This window comes from Neolamprologus multifasciatus, chromosome 19, assembly GCF_963576455.1.
Source record: "Neolamprologus multifasciatus chromosome 19, fNeoMul1.2, whole genome shotgun sequence".
NCBI classification, from domain to species: Eukaryota; Metazoa; Chordata; class Actinopteri; order Cichliformes; family Cichlidae; genus Neolamprologus; species Neolamprologus multifasciatus.
Genome location: NC_140457.1, coordinates 5,129,022 through 5,146,157, shown reverse-complemented (window position 1 = coordinate 5,146,157; position 17,136 = coordinate 5,129,022).

Below are 17,136 nucleotides of genomic sequence, written 5' to 3'. Positions count from 1 at the left end.
AGTTTTTGCTGTCTTTGACGTGTGTGTGTGTGTGTGTGTGTGTGTGCGCAAGCTTGCCTGAAGTCAATAAATTGGATAACTACTCATCCCTTTGTTAGCCTGAGAAAATGTGGAAATAGCCTTTTTGTTCACTCTATTTAGTAGCATGATTTGATAAATCTCTACTTGCATCTCATCAATGTCTAATCCACCTTAATTAGATTAATTTATTTTCATGAGCTGCTGTAACAAAATTTGTTTTAAAAAACTTAACTTTAACTTCACATTAGAAAATATCATCATTACACATCGGTCCCCTGTAAGCTTCAATTTAATTGTAATCAGTCACTATTTTATCTCCAATTGGATATCTCTTCATTTCTTTTATGTTGTGTTTTTTATAGTAAATTTTTGATTGTTTTGTTACAGATCCTCAAATTAAAAATAAATACAAAAGGTACAAAATGTAATATATATTTTTAAAATATAGAGCTAAGTGGAATTAAGGTGCACAAGTGACAAGTGAAAATAGCCATGGTGTCATAGGGAGCTCTCTCATTTGACTCTCGAATGACTTAACACCCAAACAGAAAAGATTTCTTATGGTGTTATATGGTGGAGTGACTGTTTTCTTGAATATACTCCTATGGCTGTCCAAGATGAGATGGAGAGGGTATGAAGAATTGTCTGATACTGTCCAAACATTGGACAGAATCCTCCGTTTTAAAAACTCAGTGTCAACTTCTCTGCCAAACCCACAGCATTATAAGATGAGATAAGATAAGACTTTAATCCCACGGCGGGGAAATTTGTGCGTTACCACAGCTCAGGTACAGATAGCAGAAAAATATAAGAGTATACCAAGAATATAAAGTCAATTGGACTTGCAGATCAGTTTATTGAATCTATATTATTGGCAAACTGGAGGGGGTCTGTCACTGTGGCCTGGAGCTTGTCCAGAATGAGTTTATCCAGGGTCTTCATGATGTGTGATGTAAGTCCCATGGATGCATAGTCCTTAGGGCTACTAGGATGTGATTTCTTCAAAACGGGCATGACCTCTTCCAAACCATGCAAATTCACGCTCATCCAAAAGATGTGATCAAATGCTTCACTTGCTAAATGAATAACAGTAGGGTGGACATTAGGTAAGGCTGCACTTTTTGCAGCGATCTCGTATAGAAAACTATTCTGTGTGTATATAAAACAGGTCCGCAGCTCTGAACCGTAGTAAAGGGACCTCTGGCTAATACGTCAGGTTCCGTGTCGGGCTCGTAGCTGAAAACTAGCTTTACTTTGTTGTCTGGGTCAACAACAGAGAGGGCATAACCTAACATATAACCTAACCGTGTAATCCCTTTATTTCAACAAAGTAACTGTATTCTAAATACCACCTTTTTAAACGGTAACTGTAACGGAATACAGTTACTCATATTTTGTATTTTAAATACGTAACACCGGTACATGTATTCCGTTACTCCCCAACACTGCTGATCGAGATAGATTGTTTAGTTGTAAAGGGCTATGTAACAGCCTAAGAGTGTATATCCAATATAATTTGGACATATTCCATTCTTACTGAGAGCAGCAAGAAGTAAATCTTGTTTAGGATCCAACAGCTGCTGTTTCTTTGTTTGTTTTTTTGGCTATATCACGATATGTCATGAGCCCCAGTGCCCCTGGTACTGGGGGCAAAGGGGGTGAGCTGCAGTTTAAGCCACAGTGAAGTCAAGTTTTCTTTTTTAATGTAAATATGTGTGGTATCCGCAGAAACCTCAAAATCTCAGCTAAAAGCTGATATAAACAATTTCTACAACCACCAAACACCGCAAAAACGACAAACAATTACAATGGCAGTTACAAAATTTTGCAAAATGTGCCTAAACAAAAACAATGACGCCACAAACTCACTTATCTTTATGTAACCAAGCAAACGACACATTGTCAAAAAGCAGAGATCTCACAGATTCCGAAACTCTAAGTTTCATCACGTCACTACCAAAATTCACTGAACCAACCGCAAAAGAAGACCGCAAATATACTTCATGTTCGATAAACAATAACATGGACTCAAACCTCCCGTGCCGTTTCTCTTGCTGAAACTTGTATCATAGCTGGTTTATTTTGTTTTCTTTGGTGTGTGGAAGACGTTCACATGCGAAGTTTAAAACAGTCTTAATTTTGCAGTGGATGACTTTTCACCTGGTGGAATAATTTTGTGGTACTGCTACCTTTTGCGGCAATAGTTTTACGGCATGTTTTGCAAATTACCGCGTTTTGTTCGACGTCCTCCTTGTGAAATCCAAACAACAGCGAGTCTCATTCTCTCACTCATCTGAAACTCCCACTGTCACCATATTTTCCTCTATTTTGTGGTATATAAACACAGAAGAAAAACAAATGAGAACTATGACTAAAGCCTGTTTTAACATTTTAGCTATAAACAAAGTTTTTGAGCAATCGACCTGCTGGCCAGTCTTTAACAACTTCAACATTTCTCTGATGATGTCACAATGATCCAAGACTCTGCACTTCAAACTTTACACTCTGTTCTGATTCACAGCTACACTAAACAAACTAATCTACTTGACTTGTAGATGTGTGGTAGCTCTCAGTTTGGTGTAGGCTGGATAATAAACCATTAAAACTCCATGATAAGCATGTGTAATTATCTATATCTTCCTGCCTCTTTCTCCATCTGCGTGTGTTTGTCTTGTTTCAAAATTCTTGCATGCCATTACACTCGCCTCTCTGGCTATATGTGCGCACACACACACACAGCATCTGCTCAAATTAGCAATTCAACTATACATTGAAAGCATACAAACACTGCAACACACCCATACTCAAACACACCTGCAGAGTGCATCCTCTGACTCTCACATGAGTGATTAGCCACCAAGTGTTTAATCAATTCTTGATCTTAAACGACATGTTTAAAATGTAGGACTGAGACTGTAATTAAAATGCATATGTTAATCATAATATAACTGCATTTAAATGTTAATGTTTAACAATTAGAATCAATAATTAACATCTGCATGTCGAATCGGGATGTTATCGCATGCAAAAATGATATTTAAATAACTGACTGAGAAACTGAATATAAAATATTTGATTTTGTACCAGATATGGAAATTAAAAAAAAACAAAAAAAAAAAAACATACAGTAGCATAGCACTTAATATTATTTTGTATCTAAATTCTTGCAGTCTGGGAAAAATGATTAGTACTGTAAATTTACCACATATAATTAGAAATGACAGTATGAGATTAGTGCATATGGATCTATCAAGTGTTTTAAGAACATTTTAAGTTGTTTTTGAAGATGAAAAGATTTAAATGCATAATACATGCAACTGGTAGCATCTTCATAAAAAAGACATAATTCTACCACACGATGTGAAATTAGCCAGTAAAATTGTGTACAAACAATTCTCTAATTAACACTTCAACTTAACATTTTTATGTTTATTTCAGATAATCAAACATGTCCTCTGAGTAGCGCCATCTATGAGATGAATACAAATATGCAACTTTTAAACACATGCTGCGTGCACATTAAAGAGAAACTTTGAACCTCAATCATTTGCCATCTTGACACCCAAATACTAGCTTTTTCTAGCTGGTCACTAGACTGATTTTGTCCTACCACAAATTCCATTTTCAATGCATAGACACAACATCAAGATTGTTATCGTATTTTCTGAAAGAAAACAAACTGTGGCCTATTATACGTGATGGGCCCTGCAGATCACTGGTAGAAAAATAATAAATCAGGAAACTACCAGACGTTTTGTCTGTTGTGCTTTAAGGACACACCTAACTTGGGCCAAACATTCTACTGTGCATAAATTGCTAAAAGCTAATTTTCAGCATTTCAAATTTCTTCTATGGAAAGTTGAAGAAGCATTTTTGATACTGTGATTGCAACAGAAATCTAATCAAAGTGTAATTTGTCAGAAAATGACAAGATAAAATTGATGGATAAATGTCACAGATGTGTTTTATTTTATTCTTTTCATTTTTTTAAGAAGCTTGTACTTTTCACGAATACTCTGACTTATGATTTTGGTGTGATTGGCAGCATCAGAACTCGTGGCAAATCTAATTCTAGGGGAAAAAAAACATCATACAGAGTGAATTCTGATCAGTCCTGTGGTTAGACGCTGACAAACGTAACCTGCAAGGATTTCTCTCCCGATTATCAGGAACAATTTACCTTAAAATGGTTTTAATTACATTTTAAAATCAGCAAGCAAACACCGACCGAGTCAGTTGCACTGCTCCACATACAAATGCATCGGACCAGGTTTAATTTGACTTAAGGGCCCGAGGGAATAATTTAGAGTCAGGTTATTCAGCACACATTGCCTTTCATGTGTTCAAAATAATGAAGCTGATAATCTAGAATGTTTTTCTGTCTACCCGGCGGTAATGAAAGGCTGTGTATGGAAGAGTAGGTTTATACATGTATGTCAACAGGATTTGAATTTGAGCAGGGAAAACTAGCTAATCTTTTCCTTCCTAGAAGCAAATTTATTTACTGCATAGCATCTACTCGCATGTTGAGACGGAAGCACATCAATGAGACTCGTGTCTGTGAGTATCATGTAAACATCTTACCATGTCCTGAGGGCAAAATAGCTTGGAGAGGGGCTCTGTGTACCTGACAACAATGTCAAAGCACACTCATCCAAGCAAAGTGAATTACCATCATGTGGCTATCTGCTATTCCATGTTATCCATAGGGAGACTTAAATATTCCCATTACAGCATATTTTGCTTTCATAGGCATAATATGCAATGCGCTGCTGCTACTTACACTGCAGAAAGAAAAGACGCTCATGCAATTCACCTGCTCATTGCTATGCTGATGTTATGCAGAGTGAAGGAGAGTGATTGCTCCGCCAAACATATAATTTACTAGATGCTTTTAGCCAACGTACCTATAATGATCCTAATGTATGGTTTTTGATGTGTGCACTGCAAGATGGTTCTTTGCACTGGAAATGAATTCTTTATGGTGCTATGAAAATATTTTAGCATAAAGAGCATTTATGATGGCAGAAGGTACTACACTAAAAGCATTTTTCTTCTTCTCTTTTTAGCCGGTCCCTTTAGGAGTCACCATAGCAGATCTGCATCCATCTCACCCTATCCCTAGCACCCTCTTCTGTCACACCAACCCTCTGCATGTCCTCCTTAACTGCATCTATGAATCTTCTCTATGGTCTTTTCCTCCAGCTTGGCAGCTCCATATCCAACACCCTTTTCTCAATACATCCACTGCACATATCCAGACCATGACAGCCCTGCCTCTCTAACTTTGTCACCACACTGCCCAACCTGAGCTGTCCCTCTGATGTATTCATTTCTACATCTGTCCCTTTTGCACCTTACCACTGTTGCTGTCCTCATGGACAGACATGAGGAGCACACTGCCTTGTGTCCCCTTTGCTAGGTTGTTGTTGTTTTCCTAAAACTAAAAAAATGAAAAAGCATTTGCCTTGAGATCTATTCAAGTTAGTCTTTTGCGCAACTGACTGGTATTTGGGTTGTTTTTTTGTTTTTTTGAAAACTCACTGTTTGTGCATGTTTCTATTGCTGACATTGTTTGGCACCACTTTGTTCCACCAAACAACTTTTAGATGAATTGGAATTTGTTTTTGCTAACCTTCATTGTCTTCAACTGACTTATGTTCCACCCGGGAGTTTTTTTTTCACAGTATGCCTTATTCTTAAAGTTTAGAGCTAAATGATTTCTAAATGATTTGCACTAAGTGTATAAACCATAATTTAAGTAAAAACATTACATGAATGAAGAAAAAAAACCAGTTGTAAATTGCACTTGTGTGTGTGAATGGGTGGATGACTGGGTGTGTAAAGCGCTTTGGGGTCCCTAGGGGGGACTAGTAAAAGCGCTATACAAACACAAGCCATTTACCATTTACCACTTTGAAAATTTGTAGCATGTGCTTTTTGTAAATGTTGCATTTCCAGATGATTTCCACGAACGTTTTTGCACCCAGTCTTGTATGTGCTTTGTCTTGAGGGGACACCTTGGTAATACAAGATTAAGCTGAAAAAAGTGTGTATGTGGCTCAGTCATTAGGTCACACTGTTTATAGCATTTAGCTCACAGCACCACACTGCATGCTTGTATCATTCACAACCTTGTTTCCAAACAGCAGGGAAGCCAAAAAACCTCACATCTTGTGTGCCAAAAGAGTTTTCTTTAGGCACTAGGAAGGAACAGGTGCCATGTATTTCCCTGTGTCACTAGCTGGCATTTCCTCATTCTCTTTCCATCCAGGTACTCCCCCACATTTCCTCTGCACTTCTATTTCTCATTTAAATTTTTTTCCTCATCCTTTGTTTCTGTTTTTCTTAACTCAATTTTTTTCATCCACTGGAAGTTGTAAATGAAGCCTGGGTAGTCATACAAGCATAAATAACCTACTCAAGTAGTGTTTTTTTTTCCTGTGCAAAAGCACCCACAGCTTCTAATCTCCATTCACAAAACACAAACGCACACACGCACACACACACAATGCCTGTTACGGCCCTAGCAGGGCCTTCTCCTGAAGGTGCCTGTGTGGGTGTGTCCTTCAATCTCTTCTGCCTGAGGTGCCACCCTTTCTCTTTTACACAGCTGACTCCCATCAGTAATTAAAAGTATTTAAGCCCAGGGAAAGGTGAGCTCTGGGCCAGAGTGCCATGTGAATGGTTACAGCCTGTGAGCTGTGTGTTTGTAGCTACTGAGTGGTGTGTTTGATGGTTGCTGCTAGTGAGCTGTGGGTGTTCTGTTGCAGCAAGCAAGCTGTGCGTTTGGTGTGTTTGCAGCTAGTGAGCTGCTCTCTCTTTTTGACTTACGTTTTACTTTATTGACCAACGCTTGAGTTTTGCTTGTTTCCTTAAATGGTGATAGCAGCTTGTCCGTCTCTTTTAGTTGAATATTAATAGAAACTTTAATAAAACTCTTTAATTTAACCATTTTGCCTCTGTCTCCTTTTTCTGACCCGGACACATTTTGTTACTTCCCCCTCACCGCCTAGACCCCTCAGGAGAACGTAACAATGCCACATAAGCCATCTGGTGCTAATACACAATTATATGAATAACAATGGAAACAACATCTTGATCAGATTTATGAGCGCTACACATTTTCTTCTGTTCATCACTCTTTCCTTTTCTATTCTTGGCCAGAATACAAGAGGTCTCCTGGCCTAGATTGGCTTTCTGTTGCAAAATCATGTGAAGTCTGTGAGTCTATGAATGAAGTCTATAACGATGTAAGCCAATGCCAGTTGTCGTAGTTGTAGTTGGCACATATTTCTGCTTCTGTTTTGAATCATTATATCATATCATGTCACTGCTCAAAATTAGTCCCAGAAGAGCCCCTTACTTCTAAAATGAATGTCTTTTTATTAATTTTCCTTACCAGCTCCTTCCTGCTCACTGCCACTACGGAAGAAAGCTCATGCTGCAGTGAGAAAGCTGTGACATTCTCTTGACAGGGTCACAGACATATTTATAAGCTGCTGATAACAGTTTAGATTTATTTGTGCAAACATACAAATCAGTAGATGATGAATAATACAATTAATTTAGCCCTTATCACCTGGGTTAAATTACACTGCAATCATACATTTCTTGCAAAACTAATCTAGCTTGTGAAAAATAAAGTCTTTTCATCAATGCCGCACAGACAGACCATTAGCATAGCAATCACCAACTACACACTCAAAAGTATAGATGAAAAGTACCTGTGGCTTTTGCTTATTCTGTATGTGCGGCATAGCAGTATGCAGCAACGTTTAATCAAGCATGAAGTAAATGGACATAGACACAAGTACCAAACTGTCGATGCACAGATTTGTATTCAGAACATTGGGTCAACTCGTGAGATATTGCTGTTCTTGCATTATTGATTTTTCAGTCAATATTATCGATCATTTAAAATTGAATCTCATGTGGTCCGACTTTCTCTTTATATTCTCCTAAGCACCAAAACTTGCTTTAGGTGTTTTTAAAAATCTGCGGCACATTCTTTAGTTTTAACGACCTTCTTTTTTTCCTGCTTTTTTTGTTTGTTTCAGAATCAGATATTTCAAGTCAGATACGACAATATTCTATAATTAATTGTATAAATGTAACAACTGACTTAATTATGTGATAATTAATTAAACTATAGCGAGAATGTATTAGGGAAGAAACTGAAATACCAATTTTCCCGTGTCTCCTTAAAATATAAACATCCTTTTTCTTATGTTGCTGTTGTGGATTATGAAGTTGCTCAGTTCAGTGGTAATTGAGGCTCAGTTAGAGAAGAAGCAGTGTCAGTTTAGAATTGGGAAAGAAAAGGAACACAAGTGACTTCCTATCATTTAGTCATCCAAAGGCACATGAGAAGTTATATTTATTTCTTCACTCTGGAGCTCACTAAATGAAGCAGCGTTATCCTTGTCTGAAAAAGTAGAGCAGCGAAAAGTTTGGTTGTAATAATTGTATCAGACACTTCATCAATGTCCTCAATAATTGAAGTGAAGTTTAATTCGGAGGTCATTAAGCATTACCAAAGTAGGACAGTCATTCACGGAGATGTGATTGCTATTTTTAATGCAGTTTCCACAAAAGCATCGCTGGCACTTGTCAGTTGATATCAATGAGAAAGGTGAAAAAGAGCAACAGACGTAATGATAGAAGATTGATTTGTACTGATGACCTCAGAATGTTGACCTTGCTTGACCCAGTTACCTATAATGGGCTTGTTTTATTCATATTGCGTAAAAATGCAAAAAAATCCACAAGTCCACAATGCACGTGACACAGAATGTTCAAAATAAATTTTATACACAACATAATACCGATAATGCTTGACACACTGTCGAGTGTGAGCATTTCCTTCTGTCCATTTTTGCATCTTTAGGAAAGTGCTTCATCACTCTAAATGATGTGGATTCATACAAACTGCTTAAACGCCATCCTACAGGAACAGATAGATGTACATAACATGATACTGAATGTACCACCACTGGACTTCTTGCATTGTGCCTCATTTCTTGCCTGGTCAATTTTTTTTAGATGCTTCATTTGAGTTTTCTAGAGAACACTCAATGATTAGTAATGATCAATGGAAAGTGTAACTAGCATTAATCCTTATTTAAAACTCTTAATCCTTAATATAACCCAAGTTTGCTTGTGCCCGGCGATATCTTTTGTAATTCTTTACCTAAAGACTGTTTCTTTTTGCTACTGATTTGATTTTCTTTCCACACAGTTATTAACACAATCCAACAGCATCATAGAAAGGCCTTGTGACCCTCACCATGCTCATTGCTTAGATCTTTTTGAGTTTACATGAAAAAACCTAGAAAAAATGAAGGTCTGGAAAAAGGTCATTTCCACTTAGATTTCACTGGTCCATTCTTTCTAGCTGTCAGTGAAACTCGATGTTACACATCTATGAGGCATTTAGCTCAAATCAGAATTAAAAAAACACTCAAGTATGATTGCGTTCATAATTATTATACTATGAAGGGAAATTACTTTGACTCATCTAGACTAAACCAGGTCTGGCAACAAAATTCAGTTCACACAAAGACAGCTGAGAAGCTTTGTTTTGTTTTTGTGATATCTTTTTGTGTGTGTGTGTGTGTGGTTTAACAGATCCATGCAGCTCTGTGGATAAGAATGAATTTTATGTCATATACTAGTCAATTCCCTTTGCGAAATATAATTTCAAGGGATTTTCCGTTTTTTGATTTTGCAGTAATAAATTCCTTTCTGCAAGTAATGTCAATCTTAAATTAAAAATAAAGGCCTCCTGTGGAAAGCTGAGAGAGTTACAACTCAATAGAGAGTCTAATCAGCAACAGAAAAAAGGAAATTGGTGTGCGTGTGTGTGTGTGGGAGGGGGTGAAGGACTGAGGGGGGGGGGGGGGTGACTCCTTTCAAGGAGATGAAAGAAGAAAGAGAAAGAGGGAACAGGGGGAGATGAAGAATCAGCCGTTGTCTTGAAATGTGCCCCATGCAGAGTTTGTGATGGGCTGTTACTACATGGAGCAAGCTTATACAGCAGGCAGACCCTGAATCAAATATGAAAACCAATTCTACCAATGCAGCTTCCACACTGACACTGTCTTTATCAACACTCTGAGTTCTTCATTCAGCTCACAGAGACAGACTGCAACATTATTATACGTGCTGTCAATACTTTTGAAATCCAGTCTTTCCTCATATAATTTCTTCAGCTTTAGGTCAGTTAAGACCAAAGATTTCTGCTGATGACAGTAAATGTAACTTCAAAGCAAAAAAACAACATATATATATCTAAGGAGTGAATTTAATGAAAAACTTTGAAAGCATTCATTTGAGATCTTACTATGGAAGCAGAGAGCTGCCACCCAGACAAAAGAAAAATAGAGCTATATCACATTATAATGTGAAAACTTTATTGTTCTAACAATATCCTTTTCATGTTAGAACAACATAATATCACATTATTACAATATACATAATTATCACGTTCGTACAATATAATATTTATACTGTAAGAACGTAAAATGTTTTTGTTATAACGTGATAATTATGTATATTGTAATAATATTATGTTGTTAAAACGTGAAAAGTATATTGTTAGAACAATAAAGTTTTCACGTTATAATGTGATATATGTAACCCGTTCATGTGTTACGCCTGTCTATGCGTTGTGTTCTGGCATGAAAGTAAGAGGCAGGAGACAGCAGTGGGTCTTTGGCTCTTTACTGCTGTCACGTGTCTGCAGGCTGCATGTTTTCTTTCCCCCTCCTTTTGTTTGCCGTTCCTCTAGGTTGCAGACTGCAGGCTGATGTCAATCTGGGGCCATCCAACTAATTAGAGGAGGGGGACCCTGATTGGACAATCCAGGAGTGCACACCTTAATAAGGAGACTCACCTGTGGCTGGGCGTGGCTCTCTTCCCTCCTTTGAATTGTTTGGCACATGCGTGAAGTATCTCTGCTGTCCTTCTTTTGTTTGGTAATTGTGGTGGGAGTAAAGCGGACTAGGTAAGTTTGGGGACCCCATACACTTACTCACATAGAGTCTTTTTGTTAGAAACACTAGGTAAGTAGGTTGGTGCCACCCATGTAATTTTGAGCTTGTTTTGAGTTGAGGTTTAGGGTTTTTCCCTCTTGTTTTTGCTTTTCTAGAATAATAGCTCAGCTAAGTTTTGGATTTGTCTTTTTGGTGGTTTTTTTTGACACAACCTAACTGTCCCTTTCTCCCCCACATTTGTTGTTTGAATTGGGGTTATTTATTTTGTGAGAGCGCTGCCATTAAACATTTTTAATAACACCTGTACCGAGTTTCCAGAGTCCTGCCCTCGAGGAGACGTAACAACTGCACATCTGCAACACAGAAATAAAGGTCTGAGCTGTGTGTCGTGCGCCTGCACTCACAAATAATTAACATATATGCTACATGTAGCTTTATTTTTCTTTTGCCTGGGAGGCAGCTCTACACTTCTGTATGTTACTTCCATTTTCTCTATGAAACAATATTTCTTTATTGCTAATAATATCGATTTTCATGAAAAACATATACAAGCCCAACATACAAAACTTAGAGTTAAAGTAGTCCATTTTTCAGGTTTGTAGCTTGAAAATCTCCAGTGGCTTTCCCTTCCTTCTCTGACAGAAATAGTTATAGGCTTCTTAATAAAGTTTGGTACTAGGTTCAATTTGACTGATTTAATGAGCTGTGAGTTTTAAGTGCTTTGCTGTGGAGTGCAGATTTTCTGTCACCATGTACTCTTGTTCATTTAGCAACTTTTAAGAACTTTTCTCTCTCTAACTTTTTCATAATAACCACATGAAAGCTTCACTTTTTTTGTGTTAATGTAATTCTGCTCTGGATTATGCAGTCAGCTCAAACGAAGCTGTTTTATAAAATGATGCAGATTAAACATTTCATTCAAAAAAGCTCTTTAAAGGAAATAGGACAGCAATTCAAAAAAACAAAATGTAAAAAAAAATGTTTTACCAGGAGCAGTTTCAACTGCTGCTGCTGCAAACTGGACATAAAGTGAGAGGTAACTTCAAAAGAAAGCCAAAAAACAAAACGGCGCTTCACATGCAAATTACTTGAATGTGATGTATAGAATACTACAAATTCTAAGCCAAGCGTCTTGTTGCTTTAATTTAGACTTGCTTTTATGGACTGCACAATTCTGTGAGCTGATTCTTTATAAACTCCAAGCAGGAAAAACACTTTATAATATCTATCATTTGCCCACGCATAATCATACAGCCTGGTTCAGGTTCTCTGAGAAGAAGGCAAGCGCACAAACCCACACAAAAAAGTCAGGTTGATGTTTATGCCGTATATGCTGGATTTCAGCACTACTTATTTAGTCTTCATTTCTTGCTTTTAAGACAAACAAAGCACACTTGTTCCTAGTTTCTTTGAAACCTTTAGGAGTAAACTTGCTCATGAAGGAGTAAGCAAAATATGCACGTGTTTGTTTGCTTCCTATCTGTGCTATGTGTGCTTGAACCCTACTGTCCTCTTCACAGTTTAGTTTGGCAGAATCTACTGAGTGATGGTTGTCCTTTGAATGCTACTTCACTTGTGTCACTCAGTGAATTCTTAGAAAACTGCTCGACACATTTGTCACACTGTAATGTGGTTGACCGTGTGGCATATGCAAGTGACCTTTGCAGCAGCACTTTTGTAGGTTTAATGAAGCAGAGCATTGCCAATATCAGGATAAAACAGTGGCCTGCACTCTTAGCCGTCAGACAAGGACATAAACATAATACTTCATTGCTCTCCAAGTAAAGGATAATTGCTTACAAGAACCTGCTTGTCATTCTCAATCAAAAAAACACTTGTATTTTTTGAAGGTTGTAAAGAACAGATTTCTTTTTACGTTGAGTGGACCATTCATCAACCTTCACACAAATATACTGTAAACCAGAGCTAACACTGCTGCTAATGTTATTTTCCTACTCGTACATGTTTTTCTGTATTATCATATTTTTAGTCCTCAAGAGAAATGTGTAACTTGATACAGATAATGCAAACACTTGCAAAGACACTAAGTCTGCTTTTTTCGTCATATGGCCTTCTTTCTCATCTCAGCATTACTCCATCATGATAACAATGGTGTTGCTGTGATTTCATGTGTTGTATTACTTATGTAACAAAACACTATCAGAATGCTGTATGGGTAAAAGATAATTGAAATTCAAGCAGCACATGGTGTGCAGGGGGGTTGCTGGCTCTATTGGTGAATCTCATTGTGGAGTCTGTTGCAGCATCTTGCAGTGGAGTCTATTAGGAGTCATTTATTTGAGCTGTATGGCAGATTGATGCTAATTGTAGCTCTGAATCCATTTACTGTCAGTAAGCAAGAAAGACGGGGTGAGAAATAAAATGGGAGAACAACCCTGATATCTGGGCAAAGCAGCTCAGTGGTGTAGACAGTGGAGTTAAAAAAAAAATAGACTACCTTTTTTTTTTCTTACCTAAACAAAACTTGTAAAACTTCACTTAGGTGACAATACAAAGTTTGAATGCAACCTTATATAACAATAAGATTGCCCTGTTACATCATGTCAGTACAAATCATTATGTACAACTTATGCCCTTTAAAAACTTATAATTTTTGACCTTTGGAACATTAGAACAGAGACATTTAAGGTCAGGAGGGATTTTGTGAGTCACTGGAAAAATGGCACCTCCACAGCATGTGCTATCTCACAGGAGAGAAAAGGATGAAAACAAACTGATGTCAGCTTTGTAAGGTTAAATAAGTCTGAATACATTGAAAGAAAACTAGAATGGCAAAAAGAGAAACTGTGTCGTCTAAGAGAATTGTGTTTGAAAAATTGCCTTTTATTATTAGACATCTATAATATGATGTCAAGGTGTTGAGGTACTAAGGTACACATGTCAATAGCAGATCATGATGTCTTAAAAATAGCATAAATTCCCTCCTACATAAACAAGCCTTTGGATAAACATCAGTACGCCACAAAAGCTAAAGTTACAAAGGATTTATTAGTGTCTTTCCCTCTAAATAAGCAATAAAGAAAGAGGTACTTCGTTTAACACTAACGAAAAATGACTGGATTAAATACTTTAGATTAATAATATGAATTCAGCAAAAGCACAGTCTAGCTTTGGAAACTTGTTTTAAATCAAATACAATGTGAAAAATAAATAAATAATAAGTTAAAGAGCCAAACTGTGTGCCTGTCTGTATTTATTGGACCCACCACTACTACAGCTATCAGGACTGAATGATTAGCTAACAGTGACTCTTTCATGTTTGTGATGGAGTACGGTAAAGCCGGCTAAAGATGCAGACTGAGAATCAGAAAATCTGTGCACACAAAAACAATCAAGCATTGAATGCAATCATGAACAACTAGATTTTCCAATTTTGTAAATGCTTGTTATCGTCACGGTTTGCAGAATCTCTCAAAGCTACGTCCAAAATTGCAGTTTATTGGACAGTTTCTGTTCTGATGTATAAATTGCAAATAAACAATGTAATAATTTGTCCCAAATCCTCCTCCGGCAAACCTCTCAGCTGTGAGGTGAAAACCCCAGATCAGCACAGCCAAACAAGCCTGGAGGTATGACTCCCGGTCAGTCAGCAGAACCTCCACCCTTATTGATGCCTTTGTTGTAAACCTAGTTTTTGATCTTTAAAAAGAGTTTCTTGTATACCTAATGTGTTTTTTTTAGTGGTTTAAAACAAATGTGCCATCCAGAAATACAGGTTAAAACGGTGTCATGCAAAGAATAAGTGATATGCTAACAGGATCGCAGCTGTCTTTTCTGGACCACAGTTCAGTTAAAACTGAGGCAAATGGACACTTGTGGTCAGTCTAGTTGAAATTTTTAATTCTTTTTGGAAAACTTTGATGCTGCATCCTCTGTTTTAAAGAGGAGAGAAACTACTCAGTTTGTTATCAGCATTCCATTCAAATACCTGCATCTCTGATGATATGTGGGTGCAGTCCCAACTTTTATGATGTGCTATCAAATTAAATAATTTTTTGCGTATTAGATCAGTTTAAACATCTGAAATGTATTAATGTTTTATTGCAAATAAAATATGTTTTTGAGATTTACAAATCACTACATGCATTCAGATTTTATTTACATTTTACACAGCATTTTTTGGAAATAGAGTTATAATAAATATTTATAAAATCATAAAACCAAACCAAACATGCATAAGCCCCATCAGGGATGTTCTGTAGTGAGATTTAAAAAAAAAAGAAGAAGAAAATCTATAAAAAAATTAGTGCTGTCAGCGTTAATCTCATTAATATGACGTTAATGCTAATAAGGGCTGCATGGCGCTAACACATTAACGAGCTAACAGCGCAGCCCTCACACGGGGCGATCCACGTTAACTCGCTAACAGGGATTTGCCGTGTTAAATCAGTTATGGCGTTAACGTTGTATTAAAGAGATTAACACTGACAGCACTAGAAAAAAAATCTAACAAAAATCTAAATCTAACTGTGATTACAGAAATCTAAAAGTAGTTTTGTTTCTTTGGCCGTATTTGCATGTCAGCAGGAGCACATGTACAGTACAGTGTCCGAGGCATAGATATCTACTGGGTGCTGAATGTCTGATCAATGGTATGACAGAAAAAAAAATGACAGCATGGCTGCATCAAGGGATCACTTGTCTTTGTGTGTCACATGACTGACAACTGTCACTGAAGCGGTGCTCTCTTTGCAGTTGAAAGGCTTTGCTGTCATGATTGGTGACCATCATCGATGAAGAGCTAGTCATCATCAGTCAGTTATTTACAAGTCTTTTATATAGTCTGCTGTTCAGTATCCACATTCTGAGAACTGCTGGTGAAAGAGTTCAAGTCCAGCAGCATGCATGAATATTTTTGCTATAGCACAGTTATTTAATAAAGTGCCAAGAACTCCAAGTATTACTTTACCTCTATTGAGGCAGGTAGGCCACATAAAAATTACAGTGGAGATAAAACAATACGCTTCATCATCCAGAAAAGATTAAGCTGTAGTCTGCCTGCATCACCAAGGCTCAACAAAGTCGGTGCACAGCCAGGAAATGTTTCCGCATGCAAACAAATAACTGTAACTCTAGTACATGAATGGCAACCCTTGACGCTCCTTAGTGGTCCGTAAAGGCCATAAAGCATGTATGTAATACTAAATGTATTACCACTAGAGTTTAGTCTTGAGATGTTGGCTCAGAGCCAGTTGAATCCTGACAAAAAGTCCTTTCAGCTTTTGTCATGCCATGCTTTTTTTTTTCTTTTTTGTTTTTGCACATTTTACCTGAAGTAGAATTTAATATTTGTTATTAGAGACCAAATGACCATTACAGGGCACTACTATGCATGCTTACTCAAAGCAGACTGGGAAACTGGTATAATTAGAACAACCTTTCATCCACGGTGTTCACAGCTGTCCACATGGGTCTTTACAAGGGACAGAAAAACCCAGCTTTAATGCACAGGGTTTGGCTTAAGTTGCTAATGACCTTTATTAGAATGCTCTTGTGTCACTTGCAGGCCAGTGATGCAATGTAAAGATGTCAGGCATCATTGTGGATGGTAATCTGACATCTCTTTCAGTATGACATCATTATTATTGGCTTAAAGAAAGTAGGAAGTGCAACAAACCTTCAGAGAGAATTGAAGCAGGCACAGGTCTATGGAGTTTTTCCAAAACCTTTATTGATTTTTTTTTGAAATTGCATGAATAATATTTTCTATATGTATGTTTTGTTCAGATCTATGGCCTGTGTGATCTCTGCCTTTTTATCAGTGTTGTGCTAGTGATTCGGTCATCTTTAAACATAGAGTTCTTTATCTGCCATCAAATTGACCAGATCGCTATCTGGACATTGAAGCAATGTTTGCCTGTGGATTGCCTGGTATTAATACTCAAAAAATACACTAACCCAAACTGTATTCCAAAAATATATGTCTGAAAAAGTTAAACTTTTATTTGTGTTACAAATAAAGTCTTGTGGATTTGTTTTATCATTTTCATGATTCCTGTTTACTTATAAATAAGAGAGGCATTTGGACTTGCACCTTCTACAGCACCCACTGGCAGAGGGCATAGATCTGTAATTCGGTGTGCAGATGCATCAAGTC